The 17005-nt window shown below is 41.5% G+C and overlaps 1 protein-coding gene across 3 annotated transcripts in view; it reads right to left on the bottom strand.

Moving 5' to 3' along the window:
* The window catches only part of tjp2 (tight junction protein 2), a 115367-nt gene that overhangs the window by 84228 nt on the left and 14134 nt on the right, over positions 1-17005 (bottom strand). The window contains exon 1 of one of the 3 annotated variants that reach the window (XM_033018104.1): positions 12624-12682. The exons of the other annotated variants lie outside the window; for them this stretch is intronic. The gene's annotated coding sequence lies outside the window, so the exon portion shown is untranslated. Of the gene's footprint in view, positions 1-12623; positions 12683-17005 lie in introns of those variants that run through there. 3 annotated transcript variants of the gene reach the window in all.

The raw sequence follows: 17005 nt of genomic DNA, 5'->3' as shown, positions 1-17005 counted from the left end.
CACTAAGGAATGAAGGGATTTCGCATTAATACAGGAAAGTAAAAGATCAACCACCATCTGACTGAAACACAGATCAGGCACAAAGCTGAATGACCTACTCCTGCTTATCATTTGTGTGTTCTAATGAGAAATACACTGTAGATGAATGCAAATAATCAGGACACAAAAGTAAGCCATTTGGCCCATCTTGCATGCATTATACAGCTATCAATGTTTTCCTATGAGAAAAACTTCCACATTCAAGGAAGTCATGAAAACAACGAGATCCATGCCGGCATTCCCTCTCTCTCCCCATCCCTCCCCCACCCAAGTCGCACCAGCTTCTTGTTTTCACCCAACAAACAGCTAACAATGGCCTGTATAAGAAAGAACTGCAGATGCTGGAAAAATTGAAGGTAGACAAAAATGATGGAGAAACTCAGCAGGTGAGGCAGCAATTATGGAGCGAAGGAATAGGCCACGTTTCGGGTCGAGACCCTTCTTCAGACTGATGTGGGGATGGGGGGGGAGAAGAAAGGAAGAGGCGGAGACAGTGGGCTGTGGAAGAGCTGGGAAGGGGAGGGGAAGGAGGGAGAAAGCAAGGAATACCTGAAATTGGAGGTCAATGTTCATACCGCCCGTTTCCTTTATCATCATTACTTTTTTGCATATATTTAATTCATTGTTCTATATCTCTCTCGATATCATTGTCTACATCTATCGTATCTCTGGAATTCTCTGCCACAGAAGGTAGTTGAGGCCAGTTCATTGGCTATATTTAAGAGGGATTTAGATGTGGCCCTTGTGGCTAAAGGGATCAGGGGGTATGGAGAGAAGGCAGGTACAGGATACTGAGTTGGATGATCAGCCATGATCATATTGAATGGCGGTGCAGGCTCGAAGGGCCGAATGGCCTACTCCTGCACCTATTTTCTATGTTTCTATGTTTCCCTTTCCCATGACTTTCAGTCTGCAGAGGGGTCTCGACCCGAAACATCTCCAGAGATGCTGCCTGTCTTGCTGAGTTACTCCAGCTTTTGTCTATCAAAGGATTTTAGTTGGTGATTTGTGCAGCCATCACTTTTTCAAAAGAATGGCTTTGTAAAAAAATTATATTTTGAAAAATAACCACACAAAATATATTTTTTAACACAATGCAGGTCAAATCATTTTCAAAGAGAGGTAGAACATATTTCAAGATTAAAGCTTCTAATCCAATCAAATGCCATTAACTGGGACGGGGGTGGGAGAAATATAGTCTGATTTCAAAAAACGATTTCATTTACTGACATGCCACTAAGGAACAGTTTGTATTCTTGGCAACTAATGCATCATACGTGGATTTATGGAATCCATTAAGAAAACACTTACTGTTGCTGTTCTGTGCTAAATTGTGCAAAGCATTGTTCATAAAATTTGTTTAAAAAGTTGTGGTAAAAAATAAAATCAGATTGAATAACCTGGCATTGCTCTCACCAAAATCAAATAAAGATTTGGAAGTATTTTTGGGAAGAATGGTGAATTTTGATGCACCAATTTGCAGTTAAATAACATTTTCTTCGAAGCATGTGTTAAATATCTAGACATTTGGAGGCACAGGTTTCAAGGTGCACCTTAAAGCAGAGGGAGAGGCAGAAGTGTTCAGCGGATGAAGCCAGGGCCATTTATGCTATAGCCAAATGGGGATGAACACCACACCAGTATTTGAACAGTGCAGAGGGATACAGGGTCAGAGGCAATTACAGAGCAAAAACATGAATAAGTTTGAATAGAAGGAGAAGGGGCGAGGAGCCAGCGTAAATCAGCAAGTGGGTGTTGGGCGAACAAGTAACCTCAACTAGGGCATAAGCAGTAAAGTTTGGGGTAAATTAGTTTGCAGAATGCAGTATAGGTGGTCAGATTGGAAAGTGGTAGTAAACAACACAATTACAAAGGGGATCCAGGAAGAGAGATTGGGGGAGGATTCACATACAAAGCCTTTGAAGGTGTCAAGGACATTTGAAAAGGCTCAATGCTCCAAACAAGATTCTTGGCTTTTAAAACAAAAGAGGCAGTGTACAAATCACTTGGCTTGGGCTGGAATGGTTACAAACTCCTCACAACAATCTGCATAGAACTTTCAAACTAGCATGCTCTGGTCCTAACAAGTGGCAAAAAAAGACGTTACAAAACGTGTCTTCACATTGTCATAACTAGTCACATTGTTTATTTTTCTCAGATTTCTGCTAATATACAGAACAATCCATATCTGTGCAATTTAGAGAGTGCAGGAAATGGGCATTCAATTTAGTTACAGATGCTCTAAACAAGCATTGAATAGAGTTGTGCAGCAGAAAAATAGGCCCTTCAACCCACCATGTCCATGCCAGCCTTTTTGACCATTTACTCTAATGATTTGCCCACATTCGGAATCCCTCCTTTTATCCCTTCCTCCCTTGTGGTTGTCATCCAGCTTTTCATTAAATGCATTCCATTATGTACCTCTACCACGCTTTGTGAGAACGTGCCACATTCTGACCACTCTCTGGACAAGGTTTTGCCTGAAATCACTAATAAATCCAATAGGGAATATATTTTATTGATGGTCCCCAATTTCACTTTTCCTCATGGGTTGGTGCTATTTTGTAAACCATTTAAGCAAATTTCCAAGACAAATGTATCCTACTTTACATTTCCAATCCTTGTAAACCAATATTTTTCCAATTTACAGTGCCCACGGTTTATGACACACATTTGGCACCAAATTCTCCAGGTAGTAGAGGCTTAAGATAGGTTTCGTTCACACTATTCTCATTGTTTTTCCGCTATTCCTATCAGTAGCATGGTGGAAGCTGCTTTTTGGAAAACCTTTGCCAAATTTTCACCAGACTGAAGTATTATAAGGTATTGACACTTTGCTTCAGTAAGTCCCAATGAAGGATAAATTGGCACACATAGAGTTATGTAATATAGAAACAGGCCTTTCAATCCAAAGTATCCGTTGATCAAGATGTCCAAGCCTGTCCCATTGATGTGTATTTTACCCATGGGACTAGGGGAGACTATGTGTTCGGCACGGACTAGAGGGGTCGAGATGGCCTGTTTCCGTGCTGTAATTGTTATATGGTTATATATGGTTATATGGTTATATCCCTCTAATCTTGAACTATTTAAAAGGACTGACTGGCCTGTCAATTATTTACTCTTTTCATATCTTAACATGTGAACTCTAACCTTACTTTATCAGCCTGTAGATATTTAAAACAACACAGTGGATACACAGGGCTGCCAACTCTCACTCATTGAGCGTGAGACTCACGCATTTCACAAAATTCTCACGCTGATCACAAAATTTCTCACGCTCAAAAATCTGCAGGTGCTGGAAGTTCAAAATAAAGCAAAAATTGTTTTAGAGGTGAGTAAAAACCATGAGGGGAATATAAGGTGAATGCATAGTCTTTTTACCGGGGTATGTGATTCAAGCACTAGAGGGCATTGGTTTAAAGCAGGGCTGTCAAACTACCTGCCCGCCGGATGATTTTGGGGAGAAAAAAAAAAGTAGTTTCGTTTCTCCCATGCAGATGGTGTGAAAGGTGAGACACGACGGCGGTGGTCCCAGCACCCTCCCCCCCCCCTCGATCGATACGCTGCCTCGCAATTTCTCACTCTCAACTCTCACCCAATGATGGCAGCCCTGGGATACATGACAAGAACAATGTTTCAGTTTTAGCTAAGGAGCTCAGACTCATCTTGAAGAGAAAAAACTGTGGATTAAAATCTGATTCCAGAGACTTGAGAACAAAGGTTTAGACCATGTCTAAATTTAGTAGTGCTTAGGGCATTTAATTAATTCACATTCATATATTTTTCATAAATTCAGCTCCAGTGAATTTTCCTGCTGCATTTAGCTGAAATTTAGCTGCATGAAAATATGCAGGGCCTATCATTCCATCTTAGCCTGCCCCAGACTGCTCAGATTCTTGCAATCCACACTCACTCCCCAAGAAAAACATGGAAAATTCTTGGCAGAAATGAAAAATCACACAATTCTTGCCAACATATATCAAACATTTTTTTAATACTAAATAGACAACATGAGTGTTTTAAACTAAGAATATATTCTGTGGCTTATTCTGAATTTGTTCCAAGATTCCAATATTTCCAATATTAGAAAGCCTTAACTACTTCAGAACATCCTAACTTGGTCTAAATGGGGCCCTGTACAAATGATCGAATTGTACATTTCAGATTTTATAGATTAATACTTCAAAAGTACCACACTGGCTTCAGTTATAGATTCATGGTATTAGTTATGAAGCTTTAAAATTAGATTTTTTTTAAATAACAGACTCTGTCTCCATGTTTCGTTTAGTTTAGTTCATGTAAGGTATAATGCATGAGATGTCAGCCATCACTTAATGGGCCACAATCTTGTCTTGGTCTGAGGGCTGGGGTTGAAGCTGCACTCCAGAATTCCACTTCTACGCTTTCCATCAATGTCCAACTCTAAAATATCTGGGCCAATTGAAGGACTGCAAGATGCACTAATTTAACAGCTAGTAATAATCAAGTACTGTATTGGGAGCTTGTTATGCATAACATTGGCTGTCCAGCAACTTTGAACAAAAATAAAGTGCATTGGCTTTAAGCGCCAAGATGTCTCAAGCTACTAAAACAATCCTACAGAAATGAAAACTCTTATTAAAAAGTCCCTTTATGTAACATGAACATTTGCATCTGGACACTCAGTTGGCCCAACTGGTGGCGATCTATATAACCAACAAACAGCAGAACTTTCATGGCAAGGTATACACAACTGTTACACGTGCGTCCAACAAGTAACCTCCATGGACCACCGGGAAGCACTGGGGATGTTACGAGCGTGAGTAGTGGCTATAACCCCCAAGGTTAAATCAATTGGCGGCAATGCCTGGTGTAGTAACAGAAAGTGCCAGCAAAAATGTAAATGACAGAAATGGTGAAAGCCACAGGCCAGACTCTCTGTGGAGAGTGAGGGTCTCCCAGAGCAGAAACGAATCCACACGGGGAGAAAGGTGAATCTCAGTGTGCTACCAGGAAAGGCCCAGCCGCTCTCAAACGTAGGCCTCACAGCAAAGGCACCTGGTCCCAACCTTTCCAGGATAAACTTCAACTTCAAACTTGAAACAGCAAAGTACGGACAAGAACAATGTGGGGAAAAGCTTCTCAGGGCAGGGGTCAGCATGGTCAGCATGGATCAATCTCTTACAATATCCCCTCATACATTATAGAAAGACTGTGATGCGATACAGTCTGGAAGCAATGATAAGGCTCGGATTCTAAATAATGAACGGGAGGACTCTACAAAGTACTAAGAGGGACCTTGGTGCACATGACAAAGATCCTTGAAAAGTATTACAAGTAGATGAAATAGTTATCCTATGGCATACAGGATACCTGCCTTCATTAGCCAGGCAAGGAATACAAGAAGAGATGTTGGTATAACTATATAAACCATTGGGCCAAAGATGGCATGATTTATTCAGTTCTGCTCACTATATTACAAATGGATGTGATTGCACAGAAGATAGTTCAGAGAAATTTCACCAGACGCTGCCTGAAAGAAAAGTCCGAATTGCGAAGGCTGGTACTGAGAAGAATGAGGGTATTGATTGAGGTATACAAAATGATAAAGTGAATAGATAAGGTAGATAGAAACATTTTCTCTTAGTAAAGGTGTCCCTAACCACTGGGCATTGATTTAAGTCAAGTGGTATGAGAATCAGAGATGATTCCAGGCCAAATGTTTTAACCTAAATGAACACACTGGCTGATGGAAAGGTGGAGGCAAGTATGCATACAACGTTTAGGAAATGTTTAGATGAGCATTTGAAAGATCATGGCATAGAAAAGACCAAGTTCTGGAAAAAGAATTAGTATAGAACACAGTGAGCTGGTTTCCATTCTATTCTGCTATGGCATTGCTGCCATTTGAAAATCCAGCTGAGGAACATCAAGTTAGAGTCGAAAACCTTATTTAAAAATGCAACTGTTTCTTCCGGATAATATTTAAAAACATTTATTTCTTTAGTATGCTGAAAACGGCACGAATTGCTGACAGATGGAATAAAATATATCTTTTTTATTATTAGCGGAACTGAATCTTTATTTGTTTATTTCTGAATATTATTAGTCTGCAAAACTAATACATTTACAGAATAGTAGCCCTTCAGTGTCACTATGGGTAAATGTTGGCTGGCACATTTCTTAAACTCACCCTGGTTGGATTTGTAGTCTAGCCAAGAAATTGACTAATTTGCATTGCAGCATAATAGAGCAGGGAAAGAGACTCTTCAGCCTAACTCAACCAAGTCATGCAAGGTGCCCTTCTACGTTAGTCCCATTTAAACAATTTCCCTTTAATCTTTTGCTATCCGTCTACATGTCCAAAATCGTCTTCATATTTCAAATTTTATTATAACTCAGTGTGCTCCATAAAAATCATTTGTTAAAGGAGGAACTGCAGATGCTGGAAAATCGAAGGTAGACAAAAATGCTGGAGAAACTCAGCAGGTGAGGCAGCATCTATGAAGCGAAGGAAATAGACAATGTTTCGGGTCAAAACCATTTGTTATGTTTTGTTAGCTCCACTAGTGGGGTCAAGATTGTTATGAACCTCAAATATATAACATTTTATTTTTGATGTGCCGCTATTTATCCAGGAAAGCCTGCAGCCAGTTTATGCACATCAATACCCCCCAAACAGATTATGTGATCATTATCACATTGGTGTCCCTTTTATATGGATGATTTTGGTTAAGGGATTAATATTGGCCAAGATTCTCAACTAATGCCTTTGTAATCTTGCAACATGAAGCAGTTGGGGGCTTTTGCTTAATATCTCATGCAAGACACTGCCTCAGACAGTCCCTCTTCTGGAGTGAACAATAGTTTGAATTATGTGGTCAGACATTTGCAGGACAGGAGGCCATTCAATCCAATTTATCCATATCAGTTTAAACCATTAAACTTCTAAAACAAAATACTGAGCTACCTTCGAAAACAAAATACTGAGCTCATTATCACATTGCTGTCTGTGAGCATTTTCCATAGACTAATTAGGATTATCAATAAAATCTGGTTAAACTAGAAGTGTGGGTCTTGAATCCACAATCTCCTGCCTCACAAGTGTAACGCAAGGCAGCTGTGTTTGGCACCAAATTGTGCAGGAAGGAACTTCATATGCTGGAAATAGACACAACTTAAATAGTTCAACTGAAAATAGACACAAAATGCTGGAGTAACTCAGCGGGTGAGGCAGCATCTATGGAACGAAGGAATTGGCGACTTTTCAGATCGAGACCCTTCTTCAGACTGATGTCAGGGGAGGGGGCAGGACAGAGAAAGAATGTAGGCGGAGACAGTAAGACTAGTGGGAGAACTGGGAAGGGGGAGGGAATGGAAAGAGAAAGCAAGGGCTACCTGAAGTTAGAGAAGTCAATGTTCACAGGTAGCCCTTGCTTTCTCTCTCCATTCCCTCCCCCTTCCCAGTTCTCCCACTAGTCTTATTGTCTCTGCCTATATTCTTTCATAAGAACTTTGGTCTGAAGAAGGGTCTTGACCCGAAACGCCATAGATGCTGCCTCACCCGCTGAGTTACTCCAGTATTTTGTGTCTATCTTCAACACCAAAATTAATCCAAATGGACTATCCACTACAGAGGGCCATATCATACCCAAGGATTTTCTCAGAGCTTTACAAAAAGTACTTCTGAAGTGCAGGCAATGTTTTAAAGCATGATTGCGGCAGCCAATCTATGAACAGCAAGCTTGCATAAAATGTCACATATTGATGATCAGATAATCAATTTTTAAGAGATGTGAAGTATAAATATCAGAATTTCCTATGTAGACAAAAGTGCGGGTGCAGCAGCATCTATGCAGCGAAGGAAAGAGGCAACATTTCTGGCCGAAACCCTTCTTCAGACTGATGTGGGTGGGGGGGGGGGGGGGGGAGGAGAGGAAGAGGAAAGGAAAAAGGAAGAGGAGGAGCCCGAGGGCTGAGGGAGAGCTCCTAGATCTTTACATCCAGCTGAATTAACAGACGGGACTTAAGTTTAATGTATCATTAAGATAGGGAATCGCTAACAGTGCTCGCTCTGTAGGGTGAAATCAAACTCACAACCTGTCTGAACTTGACGTGCAAATGTGAGCTTCAGTTTGAAACTTGGAAACTCTCCAAAATAAATGCAAGCAGTTCCACCCAGCCAACAAATTAACATGTCAATATACAAGAATGATGAACATTGAAGTGAGTACATCTGCAAACACATTCACTCAAGTCAAACAACAATTTTTGCAAAACAATGATCAACAGGGATCGAGATGCACTTACCTGTAGCTGCCACGTCCTAGATGGCTATGGTGCCAGGTGAAGGGGGGGGGGGGAGGGCGTTGGCTGCTGTGAATGGTCTGTGAACTCACCTGCCGCGCCCTCAGAAAGTGTCCTAAAGTTCAGCAAGTGGGACATGACATGGCAGCTGCATGGAGCTGTGGTGGAAGAAGGCAACGACATCGCACTGGGCCAAACCGACCCCAACTTCATCGATCCAGTGCCGCCGGGACACCGGGCCTTAAAATAAGGATATAGGATACATTGCTTACAGGCACTCCCCGACCTACGTAATAGGCAAGTTGCATAAAGAATTGCTTGTAGAAGTGTGAGTTTAAGGCGTCAAAGCCCGCACGGGGTCTCTGCATTGGAGCTTGCACATGGCCACCACGGCAGAGCTCCCACATGGTCCCCACGGCAGAGCTCCCACATGGTCCCCACGGCAGAGCTCCCACATGGTCCCCACGGCAGAGCTCCCACATGGTCTCCACGGCAGAGCTCCCACATGGTCTCCACGGCAGAACTCCCACATGGTCTCCACGGCAGAGCTCCCACATGGTCTCCACGGCAGAGCTCCCACATGGTCTCCACGGCAGAGCTCCCACATGGTCTCCACGGCAGAGCTCCCACATGGTCTCCACGGCAGAGCTCCCACATGGTCTCCACGGCAGAGCTCCCACATGGCCTCCACGGCAGAGCTCCCACATGGTCTCCACGGCAGAGCTCCCACATGGTCCCCACGGCAGAGCTCCCACATGGTCTCCCACATGGTCTCCACGGCAGAGCTCCCACATGGTCTCCGTGTTGGAGTAAACTTACGCGTGCGCAGCAGCACTTCCATTTCCGATTTACATAACATCCAACTTCCGCAAGGGTCCGTGGGATGTAGCCTTTACGCAAGTCGGTGAGCGTCTGTATCTCCTTGGACCAACATCAGACTTGTCAGACACTTGGAAGTTACAAGATAGCAGCGGAATATTCCAGAAGGCGATCTATTGTACTCGTGCAGAACAAGCATTTCACTGTATCTCTGTACATGCGATAATCAATAAACCAAACCAGTTCTGTAGAGAATTATCAGCTTTCTCCTGTTCATTGTTCAGCTCATTCCTAATTCCCTTTCCAGTGAACTGAACAGAAGCTGAATCTCAGCTGCCAACATAACTGACCTCCCATTCTGCGACTGGACTCACCATGGAGTCCAATGGTGCAGCACAGATGCCATGGGCCAGTTTGCACCCACCCAGTCCCTCAGCTTCACACTAGGGATGAGTGAACCAAGTTATGCAACCTTATAGTTTAGTTTATTGTCACATAGACCGAGGTACAGTGAAGCTTTTGATGCGTGCTAACCAGTCAACAGATTACCAGTGCATGATTACAATTAAGCCATTCAGAGTGTACAGATAAATGATAAAAAGGAATAACACAAATACCATTTAATGCAAGATAAAGCCAGTAAAGTCCGATCAAAGATAGTCTGAAAGTCTCCAATGAGATAGATATTAGCTCTCCAGTTGTGGTAGGATGGTTCAGTTGCCCGATAACAGCCTTATTGTGCAGGCAAGTAATATTTATTTCAATTTACTGAGTCTCTGTCATTGGGATACTTCTGAGGCAGGGTCTCAGGACCTGCTGTGCAAAATATATGGAGGGTAATCCCAGTCACCCACCCTTCCTCAATCTGTATCAGATTAAGTACAGGCAGGTAGTAGGCTATATCCAGGATGGTCCAGCCCAATTTATTAGTACAACACATTGTGGAAAGATCACATTTTCTGTGACCTTGTATTGACCTACTATCCGTACTTCTGAAGTCATTGACATCAGCACACGACAGCAACTTTAAATTGACCCAATTTCTCTGGTACAGAATCAATGAGTTGATTCCCCTCCTCCTTTGCGGTAATATTTTAGTGATTACGGAAAGGATGTGATAGCACATGACAAGAGTGGGTGCAGTGAGTATTCATGAAGGCCAGGGCTGGAGAACTTTAAACCTGAAGAAATGATGGCCAGGCTACATTGCTCCCTTTGAATAGAAGAGGGCGAGGGGAGATTTAATTGAGGTGCACGATATTATGAAAGGCCTAAATAGAATTGATTAAATGAACCAGTTTTTTTTCCCCAGTGGAGAGATGAGTGACATGAAGGCATGGATTTAAAGTTAATTGTTAAAATATTGGAGGAGAAGAAAGGACTTTCTTCCCCATTCGCCCTCCCTCCCCACTTCATAAGTATGCAGTGGTGCCTCTGGCAACTTTATGCTGGGCCCAGAGAAGGATCTACTGGGCCTAGAGAAGGATCTACTATCAACTGATACAATCGCCCCAATCTATTACATCTCTTTTCCACGTAAATCTTTTTACACTACCTTCGCACTTGTGTTTGGCTTTATTGTATTCATGCATAGTATTATTATTGGATAGCACATTTACAAAGGCTTTCCACAGGTCGGCGCGGTGGCGCAGCAGCAGAGTTGCTGCCTTACAGCGAACGCAACACCGGACGGGGACCTGGGTTCGATCTCGACTACGGGTGCTGTCTGTACAGTTTGTGCCTTCTGCCCCTGACCTGCGTGGGTATTCTCCGAGATCTTCGGTTTCCTCCCACATTCCAAAAACATACAGGTATGTGGATGAATTGTTCAAGAAGGAACTGCAGATGCTGGAGAATCGAAGGTAGACAAAAATGCTGGAGAAACTCAGCGGGTGAGGCAGTATCTATGGAGCGAAGGAAATAGGCAACGTTTTGGGCCGAAACCCTTCTTCAGATGTAGACGAATTGGCTTGGTAAATGTAAACATTGTCCTTAGTTGGTGTAGGATAGTGTTAATATGCAGAGATCGCTGTAGGCGCAGACTCGATGGGCCAAAGGGCCTGTTTCCCCGCTGTATCTCTCAACTAAACTATATTTCAGGCACACATCACAATAATAATCTTAAATCTCTTGCCAGAAAGTGTGATAGAGGTAAAAAATATTTTAAAAAGAAACTAGATCAGCACGATTTAATGCGCTATGGAGGATCTAGTTTCTTCAGGGATAGGATTAGGCTGGATGACAGATCAATTACACTGGATGATACATGAAGATCTATCCAGTCCAATCCTATGTGGACTGACACTGAGACGGTGACTTCCTCTTTAATGCCATAAATAGCAAGGAAATATTGGATATGTTGTTTTTATAAGCACAGAGGTAAGACTTGTAAACAAATTATTGCAGAGAGATGCAGCCTTTTGTTAAATGTAAACACAACAGAACAAGAGATTTTAACTAATGTACAAATAGTATGTATTTAAAATCAAAGAATGAATTAAATCAGAAAATAACACCCAGGTTCACAAACCATGAAACTCCTGTGATTTTTAATCCCAGCCTTGTTCACCAATAGCTTCCAATATTATATCCTATTACATGAAAAATGTTCTTGAAAATACAACCATGATTGAAATGAAAGGCAGGGTGAAATACCATTGCCTTACTTCTCAAAAATGGTTTTAACGAAGCATGCATTTACACAGCATCTTTAATGCAAAATACTCCATTGATCATCATATAAAGTCTGATACACTAAAGATGCTGCATAAATTTGATACCTGCCATTGAGCTATTAGGGCAACCGGTCAAAAGCTTGGTTAAACAGATAGGTCTGAAGGAATATCTTAAAAGGAAGAAAGAGGTGAGGGGTATAAAAAGGGTATTCCAGAGTTAAAGGCCTTGGCAATTTAAGGAAGTGCCACCAAAATTGATCTAACTTGATGAGTAAAAGGCCAAAACTGCCACCTAATGGAGGCGTCTAAGTAACTCACATGATTTCAGTATTACATTAGATGGAAGACCTAAACAAACAAAAAACAGAAGTGAAGATAGACACAAAAAGCTGGAGATACATCTCTGGAAAGAAGTAATGGGTGACATTTCGGGTCGAGACCCTTCATCATTCCTTCTCTCCAGAGATGCTGCCTGTCCCGCTGAGTTACTCCAGCTTTTTGTGTCTATCTTCAATTTAAGCCAGCATCTGCGTTCCTTCCTACAGAAAAACATGTGAAATGAACTGTGCAATAGTAGGGATGATATACACACACACACACACACACACACACACACACAGTGTTGAAATATATTGAGGTTAGAAAACACAAAGTCCAAACTAGTATGAAAACATGCTTTACAAAAGGCAAAAGGAAGCAAAGTTAGCCACAAATCAATTAGCTGTATCAACATTTTTAAAACTTAATGCAACTGAGCATCAGGAGTGTGTGAAATTACCTGTTTTAAAGTTAGCTACTAACCTGAAGCCATCACATTTTCAGAAAGGGCTGGTTCTGTCTACCTGTCACCATTGACCTCCCCCACCCCCACCCCCAGAAAGTTCACAATAAGATGCTCTGTGACATCACAGACCCAGGCCTGCAGAACAAATAGATAAAGTTTTGTATGAAAATGGCTGCTGCTCAAACTTGCATCTGGGGGCATTCTTGGGCAAGTCTAGGCGTGAGTCTGGAATGGATTGAGAAAGCACTAACCACAGCTGCAATGTCAGCAGAACAATGTGTGGAATGAAGAGTACAACTATTAGATAAAGCCTGCAAACTGTGCTCCTCTCAAGGAAAGCAACAACTGGACCAACCTTAGATTTTTTAAAATGACGAGATTTAATAGAGTACAAGTACTCTTATATAATAATAAATAATCAGCATATAAACTGACCATTTAGAAACATCAGTGGTAGACTTCCGATGTCGCTGCTTCATTGTCCAAAAACAGTGCAATCTCAGCCTTGAATATACACAATCATCAGGCTCTGGAAAATCAACAACCCTGTGGATGGAGAAGTTTCTAATCCTTTTGGTCTTAAATGAACAAACCTTGCTTCTTAATTCTAGACTCCCAAACTGAGGAAACACTCTCAGCATTTCCTGCTAATCCCTCCCAAGAATCTTTGTTTCACTATGATCATGCATCATTCTTCTAAACCAGCAGGAAAGGCCATAACGGTGAGAATCACTCAGTCAAAACACATTTTAAACATCTTAACCAAACACTGACACTTAAAAATCACATGCATAAACACAAATTCAGAAAGTTATTAAGTCTCCATTTCTGTTGAAATAGCTTGCCGAAATATAAAAATCAGACATTAAAATAAAACAAACCTAATAGTCATTTTCAGTTTCGGCAACCAACTAAAAATGGATTCCTCATTTAAAACCCAGAAAATTATGGCTGGTATTTATAACGTGTTTGATTGAAATAATCCTGGAAATACACTAATAGTCTGACTTCTTGATGTATCATTGACTTTAGAATGTTCACTGTTTTGCAAATCAAATTAAAATTATTCGAACACGAATTTGCCAATTTATATTGCAAAAATGAAAATTAGATTTTAAAAAATACAGTGCAGTTTATTTTTTCTGCCCCTGGACCAAATTCTAAACTCATGGACTTCCCTCCAACCCAGATGCAAACTGCAACCCAGTTTCACTCACAAAATGCAACCAATCGCATCACTCTGGTACAACCCTCAAAGCCCACAGAATATCAATTGCCATTGCCTGCCGTTACCAACTTTAGCAGACAAACCTTTCCTGCTTCAGGTCCTCTCATGGGCTTACCCCTACCAATGTGCCGGAAAACCTTCATCTGGCAATTCTGGGCAATGGATAAAGAACCATTTACTGTGTAGGAAGGAATATCTTCTATTCATTTGTTCTAGATCACCGTCTATATCTCTCATTTCCCTTTCCTCTGACTCTAGTCTGAAGAAGGGTCTCGACCTGAAACGTCACCCATTCCTTCTCTCCAGAGAACTCCAGCATTTTATGTCTATTTGCGGTAAGAACCAGTTATTGATTGGCTGGTTGCGCTGACAAATAAGAGATCTGGATACAAATTTCAATTGGGAAAATAAAGTCACAGACAAGGATGCATACAAAATCAAAGCCTATCTAGTCCTCAGTGTAACAGCTGAGAAAATTCAGCAATTCGTGTAGAAAACCTAAACACTCCCCCTGCCATTTAAACACTGAAATCGATACACACATGGCTTACATATGAGATCTATGTGGCCACCATGTCAGAGCTTCAGAGTAGGTTTGAACAAAATACCCACTGAACCAGTTGCTGCCCCAGGGCAAATGTTGCACTGCATATTTGCAAGCTCTAATGAGTCACGGGCAAAGAAAAGACACGCCAAAATTTTGCAATTTATATTACTTCATTCCTCTTCACCAAAGACAACATTACAGCAGGGCCAGAATTGTCTGACTCATAGCTCCAGTGACTTATGTTTAATCCTAACCTCCAGTGCGGTTTGCACCGAGTTTGTAACTGTGTGGGTTTCTTCCAGTTTCTCCCCAACATTCAGGTTGGGAGGTTAATTGGCTGCTGCAAATTGCCCCTAGTCTATGCGCGAGTGGTAGAAACTGGGAGGGGGTTGAGGGGAACATGGGGAGAATAAAAGTGAGATTAATGTGAATTTGTACTGTGTGTCACCGTGGGCCTGGTGGGTGGAGCAGCCTGCTTCCATGCTAATTGACTATGACTTCATGTTAAGAAAGAACTGCAGATGTTGGAAAATTCGAAGGTAGTAAAAATACTGGGGAAACTCAGCGGGTGAAGCAGCATCTATGGAGAGAAGGAATAGGCGACTTTGAGTCGAGACCCTTCTTCAGACTGATGTCCGGGGGGGGGGGGGGGGGGGGGGGGGGAAGAAAGGAAGAGGCGGGGACAGTAGGCATGTGGGAGAGTTGGGAAGGGGCAGGGGAAGGAGGGAGAAAGCAAGGACTACCTGAAATTGGAGGTCAATGTTCATACCGCAGCAGTGTAAACTATCCAAGCGAAATATGAGGTGCTGTTCATCCAATTTGCACTGGGTCTGCTTGGGTAGTTTACACCCCAGCGGTATGAACATTGACTTCTCCAATTTCAGATAGTCCTGGCTTTCTCCCTCCTTCCCCTATCCCTTCCCAGCTCTCCCACAAGCCTACTGTCTACGCCTCTTCCTTTTTTCCCCCTGCTGCTGCCAACATCAGTCTGAAGAAGGGTCTCGACTATGACTTCATGATCATTTTAATTCCATACAAAGTTTAGGATTGATATGACATTTTATCTCCAAATGAATAGTTTCAGTTTTCACAATTATAATGATTATCCCAGTCACATGATCACATAGTCACATCTCATTTTACTCCCAAATAATTCTATTGCTCAGGTATCACTATGCCACAGAAATTAATCCATTACACATAACCCAGAGAACATAAATCTTAATCCCTTATTAGCAGCAGCCTTCTGTACTCTTGTTTCAAGTGCTTAAAAACAAGATTATTAATATGGCCAACTCCATTTGTGGTACGTTCATACAATACAATTGTTTTATTCGTCACATTGCACTCAATACTCCATCACATACACAACATTATAACTTCCGTTGATGTCTATTCAAGTAATTGCAATAACCAATGAAAACAATTCATTATTGACCAATGCAAAACCTATAGATTTTAGAAATGTTTTACCATCCTGCAAATGTTTTACTTTTCTAGCTTTATGCAAGATTTAATATAATTCTAATCAATCTTTACTGTTCCTTTACCTTACCCATATCACTGTCAAAATGATTTGTCCAGACAATACTACAAATTGGCTTTATGAATGGGCCGTACAAATTCAACATTCGTTTCCTTGATTAGTTTTACAGGTACAACGTGACCAGGCTGGTGGAAAAAATTACCCCACTCCATACATTTCTTCAACACACTCAGAACTTCAGTACCACAGTGAACTTACCCCAACCTGTCACAGGGATAAGATCTCATCCAACTCTTGCTGAAATATCCCATCGCATGCAAACTATGGCTAAGGATGTGACAATATCTGACCTGGTTCATCGCCAACAGCTTGGGTATTCTGCTCTACAAGCTGATCTAGACACAGTGTGGATACGAAATGCTGCTCAAAAGTCCATCAACTCAGCAGAAGGTGCCCTGTGACTTGACTGAAACAGCTGACTCCAGCAGAGGGAACTATCCATTAGTTGATGTTGCCAGCAAACATACATCATGTACTGTACTTCTGGACATTGGTTAGGAGGTTACTAAAGGGAGGGGGAAATCTGTGCAGAGTGGGGGTATAGGGGAGATTACGGTGCAATTTATCTCCATCACAAAATCCACGAGAGGACAGAATCATGCCTTTTTTAATCATTTAAAAAAAAATTATATCCTACATGACCAGAAATGCATGGATTGCAAAAGCCAAAACATTGCCAAAACATTATCAAAACTGCACACACAAATTTTCTGTTACAATGTATTCAAATTTGTTTAAAAAATTACAGCATTAAACACTTTTTTTCCAACTTACTAAAGCAAAAATCTGCTGCAATGGCCTTGAGTAACTATTTAAAGAAAGACTTTGCATTATTTTCACAACCTCGCATTGCCTTAAAATGGTTTATTTACAGCTGATGATGCAACGCGAGACTGCAGCAGCAGTTTACACACAACCTGAACAACCAAACGTTAATGCCAAAAAATCTTTTTTTGGATGCCTCGAGAGATTGATGTAGGAAGTTATATTCAACATTCAAGATTTCATTTTCCAAAAGAAAATTTAGGTTGACCACATTTATGCCTGGCTGGCAGAGGCAGACATCTTTGAGCTTGTG

Source organism: Amblyraja radiata, chromosome 3 (assembly GCF_010909765.2).
Source record: "Amblyraja radiata isolate CabotCenter1 chromosome 3, sAmbRad1.1.pri, whole genome shotgun sequence".
NCBI lineage: Eukaryota > Metazoa > Chordata > Chondrichthyes > Rajiformes > Rajidae > Amblyraja > Amblyraja radiata.
Note: the sequence above shows the minus strand (reverse complement) of the source record. Positions and strands in the feature narration are given on the sequence as shown.